This window comes from Procambarus clarkii, unplaced genomic scaffold, assembly GCF_040958095.1.
Source record: "Procambarus clarkii isolate CNS0578487 unplaced genomic scaffold, FALCON_Pclarkii_2.0 HiC_scaffold_1839, whole genome shotgun sequence".
Lineage (NCBI taxonomy): Eukaryota > Metazoa > Arthropoda > Malacostraca > Decapoda > Cambaridae > Procambarus > Procambarus clarkii.
In genome coordinates this window covers 16,941-22,101 of record NW_027190862.1, presented here as the reverse complement: position 1 = coordinate 22,101, position 5,161 = coordinate 16,941, and the positions used below count along the sequence as shown (strand labels likewise).

At 42.2% G+C, this 5,161-nt stretch overlaps 1 non-coding gene across 1 annotated transcript; it reads right to left on the bottom strand.

Annotated features, from left to right (window-relative positions):
- Positions 1-783: 783 nt before the first annotated feature.
- Positions 784-902, bottom strand: LOC138362450 (5S ribosomal RNA). Its single transcript, XR_011227674.1, has one exon. It is a non-coding gene; the product is annotated as a 5S ribosomal RNA (ribosomal RNA).
- Positions 903-5,161: the final 4,259 nt, after the last annotated feature.

Below are 5,161 nucleotides of genomic sequence, written 5' to 3'. Positions count from 1 at the left end.
TTTTCTTTCTGAGAAGACCGTTAGTATTGGCTTGCAGGCAGGCAGGCAGGCAGGCATTTGAGGGTTATTATTTCGCCTGTTGATTGGGGGGAGGGTTGATGTGTTAGGGGGTTTTCGGTTAGATGTGGTGGTGGTGATTGGTGGTGGTGATTGGTGGTGATTGGTGGTGATTGGTGGTGGTGGTGGTGGTGGTGGTGGTAGTAGGTGGGAGTTGGGGGTGGGGGGGGGGGGGGGGGGGGGGGGGGGGGGGGGGAGGGAAGGGGAGGGGAATGATGGTCTGTGGATTCCTTCTCCGTACCCTTTACATATAAGCAAAAATATGCCTTCTTGTGGGTATAGAAACATTAACACAAATTATATCAGTAACTGATATTGTAGCCTTTTAAACAGAAAAGATTTGTACATACAAATACTTTTTAATTATCATTTATTTGTGGAAATGGCATTTACGTCATTAAATTGATACCTCAGCATCAAGCTAGTGTCCTGCAGCAGTGGTCCAGTGGTAAAGTGTATATAAGTGATGCGTATTCTTGGAGTTGCGAGTTCAAACCCGGATTAAGCTATATATATATATATATATACAACATGTTTTGTTTTGGTTGTTTGTTTTTGTATAAAGCCTCACACAATATCTATATTAAGCGAGTTTGTTTTAAACATGACATACATATTAATTCATTTTACCAGGCCTTATTCCACACAACTCCGTGAATTTCCCGTGGAGCCAGCCATTCAAACAAAAACAAACGAAACAAAACAAAACAAAACAAAAAACATTATTGCCAACAGCATTTGGTGTTCCCAGGCGGTCACCCATCCAAGTACTAACCAAACCCAACGTTGCTTAACTTCGCTGATCGGACGAGAAGCGGTGTTCTCAACGTGGTATGGCCGTTGGCATGAGACTGCCTACACATTGTGGCTAATAACCAACTCTTTTAAGTCATCGCGGCAGGATACGGACCTGCTTGTGGTGTCTTAATGGTAATTGTATCCTAACATATTTTTGTCTCCTTGGCATGGATATTTAACATCGTTTATTCAGTCTTGGGTTTATGTTCTTTCGCCATTTACAGACATTTTACATCTACCTACTTCCTCAGCCTGCCCTGCCAATTTCTAATGAATTTGTGGATTTTCTTTTGTAATACAAACATGTGTGTGCTCATCTGCTCTTCAGTTTTTATGATATTTGTCTCATCTGTCCTGCTTTATGATACTTTTACAAAGAACATGAACAAATGCTTCTATTTTAGAGAAGATATGGGATCCAGGTTTCGGAGCCGTAAAACCAACCGTCGTGATTGGTGGACGAGTTGCCAGGTTGCAGCTTCTGTACCGTGCCGGCACATAAATAGGTTCGGCTCAAGCGGCGGCAGCATCATTCCCCCGTGACTGTCTGAGCGTCTCTCATCACCTTGGTTGGTTCATCATCATCATGGTAGAAGCAAAGCCTACCAAGAAGGCTGCGGCTGCTGCTGCTGTGGTGGCCACCACCAGGAAACCTCGCGTCCAGGTTGCTCACCCGAAAACTAGTCAAATGGTTCTAGCCGCGGTCGCAGCACTCAAAGACCGTAAGGGCTCGTCTCTACAAGCAATCAAGAAGTACGTTGTTGCCAACAACAAAGTCGAGGCTGCCAAGATCGCCATTTACATCCGAAGATTTCTCAAGAAAGCAGTGGCTGACGGCATTCTTGTTCAGACCAAGGGAAGTGGAGCTAGTGGATCATTCAAGCTGGCCGTAGCAGAGAAGAGGGCCGTTCTAACTCCCAAGAAAGCCACCACAACCAAGAAACCATCTACAGCAGCAAAGAAGGCCGTGGTAACTCCCAAGAAAGCCGCCACAAGCAACAAACCACCTACAGCCTTGAAAAAGAAGCAGCAGCAGCAGCAGCAGCTTGTTGTTGGGAACAAAAAGCCCAAAATAAAGAGAGCTTCAAAATCTCCCAAACCACCCAAGGCAAAGAAAGCTGTCAAAAAAACAACAAAGGCAAAATAAACGACGACATGCAAGCAGCATGAATACACATGACAATAAACATCCAGGCCTCCCCCCTCAGTGGAGGGGCCTCATATGATTCCAAAAAAGAGTTTAGTTTTGTAGACAAATAAATCATTACTTTTGGGGTAGATTTACTCTGTATATTATATATATATATATATATATATATATATATATATATATATATATATATATATATATATATATATATATATATATAATATACATCTATATTATATATATATATATATATATATATATATATATATATATATATATATATATATATATAATATACATCTATATTATATATATATATATAATATACATATATATATATATATATATATATATATATATATATATATATATATATATATATATATATATATATATATACATGGGTGAGGTGATATGGTACCAAAGTTTTGGGTAAGGTGATTGACATTTACACAAGATAAAACACGAACCAATGGGAATAAAAACATAAGAATGGAAGTAACTGCAGAAGGCCTATTGGCCCATAACACAAGCACTTCCTCTTGATGCTTCTATATTGGTTCAGAGTCTTGAAGCTATAATAATAATAATATATATATATATATATATATATATATATATATATATATATATATATATATATATATATATATATATATATATATATATACACACAAAACTAAATAGTCTTGTTAGACAAATTGCCCCTATTAGAGGCAAGTTGACTAACAAGCCGAATGACTGGCAATTGTTTTGAATTTGAGTTAAATCTAACATAGAAATGTAATCAAACCTAACCTAACCTATGCTAACCCAAGCTAAGCTAACCTAACCTAACCTAAGCTAACCCAAGCTAAGCTAAGCTAACCTAACCTAAGCTAAGCTAACCTAACCTAACCCAGCAATTCATGATCTTAATATAATACTGTTAATTGGATAAACCAATTTGGAAAGAAATGTTCGAAAATAACAAAATTAACTGTGCTTGTTAGGAAAATTGGGCCTTGCATACTTGTCCCAATAGTGTGGTTCTCGCTTTTAGGTACGACATAAACGTATACCTAAGTTGAGAGAGAAAAAGATTCTCACTCAAACATGCATATCGATTGCCAGTCCTGAATTCTGGGTAGATATTCGTGTCCTCCCTTTTCATTTACCATCATTTGGATACTATCAAAACAGCTCTGAGAAGGATAAAATGAATAAAACGGGTAGCTCACTCATGTAAAAAGGAAGAGTTGGGAAAGATCTCTCTCTCTCTCTCTCCCCCTCACACCCCCCCCCCCCCCCACCAATGATCCTGCTCTGCTAGTATATAACGTAACAAACCTTCCCCCCCCCCCCCCCCCAATCAGAGTCCCTTTAAGCATGCGAGGATAAAAAATAGATTTCATAAGACCCAATGTGCTAGCTGATATCAAAACAATTTATGTTATCGTCTATTAAGCCCTTCAGTAAAAAAGTATAGGGACCTAATTAGGTCCCGTTTTGAGGTGGTGGTGGGTGGAATCGATGGATTAGCCAAGCTCTTATCCGCCGAATCCGTAGAGGGTACGACCCTGGCGCTTCAGAGCGTACACCACGTCCATGGCAGTGACGGTCTTCCTCTTGGCGTGTTCCGTGTAGGTTACAGCATCACGGATGACGTTCTCGAGGAACACCTTCAGGACGCCACGGGTCTCTTCGTAGATGAGACCCGAAATACGCTTGACGCCGCCACGACGAGCTAAGCGACGAATAGCGGGCTTGGTGATGCCCTGGATGTTGTCACGTAGCACCTTACGATGACGCTTGGCGCCACCCTTTCCGAGTCCCTTGCCTCCCTTGCCGCGTCCAGTCATGGTGTTGTAGTTGTGTGAATCGAATTGACGAATGCCATTCATTCATTCATTTAAATATAGGTCAAGATACCCTAATGGGTGAGCGTGGAAGTGGGGATAGGGGAAGAATTAGTGGGGGTGAGAGGAAGGGTTTTCAGTATGAGGTAAAGTGCCAGGGCTAGACCCAGCTGCATGGCATTGAAATCGTTATGACCAGACTAGGCAGTGAAGGCAAGGAATCGGATCTGTGACAACATTTCGTCTTTTCTGAGCACCCACGGAGACAGCAGTCCTCAGCTGGGTGTGCCCTGGAGGCTCACACCAGATGTGGTCTTTGATCTGTTAATCAGCATCGCGGCCCACCCAAGGCACCAGAAAACGGGAGCTAGTTGGTCCCCCCCTAAAGAGGGGGGAGAAGAGTTAGGAGGTTATAGTTGGAAGTTTGGTGATTTGAGTAGTGATATTATAGGAGAGGGGTTATGTAAAGGACGGAGCAGGAGGTGGATCGTCGATCAGGTTAAAGAGGTTGTGCGTATGTCTGGGTCTGCTTAGGACGTTTCTGAGGAACGTGTCGTAGTTGTCATGATAGGTGAGAATTCTGTCAATCTGTTTCTTCCCCATAGTATCCCAGGTTATGTTCAGAGGTGGGATGTTCGCCCTCTCATGCAGGGCCTCACTGGTGGTGAAGTCCTGCCAATGGGTATCGAACACCCATCTCAGAGCCCTGTTCTGGGTACGCTGGAGTTTCTTCCTATTTGTTGGTGCTGCAAGTGTGAGTGGGATCGGTGCATATGTTAGGAGTGGGAGAATAAGTGTTTTGTATAAGTAGAGCTTGGTGGCTTGGGAGGCATGTTTAAGTGGGTAGAGTTTTGATAGGGCGTTTGAGGCTATAGCTTTCTTGGGTGTTATGTGTGTGTGAAAGCGAAGGTTAAAGTCTAGTGTGAGTCCAAGTACTGTGGTTTTGTTGACTCTTGGGATCTGTGTTGCATCTGGTGATTGAGAGTAGAGTTTTACTGGGTCAGGGTTACGTCGTTTGTTGTAGAAAAAGTATGTTATTTTTGACTTGTTGGGGTTTGTTTTTATTCGCCAGTCGTGTTCCCAGAGGGTGACTTTGTCTATTTCTTGTTGTGCTTTCCGTGTGAGGGCGTTAATCGTATAGTCTGTGATCAGTTGGGTTACGTCGTCAGCGTAGCAAAGGGTCATTGATGTCCAGTATACTGGGTCAGGGATGTCGTTTATATAGAGTATGTATAAGGTTGGTGAAAGAACTGAGCCCTGAGGGACACCTGCATTTAGGTTGAAATAACCCGACAGCTTGCTGAGGAACTTGATCTGC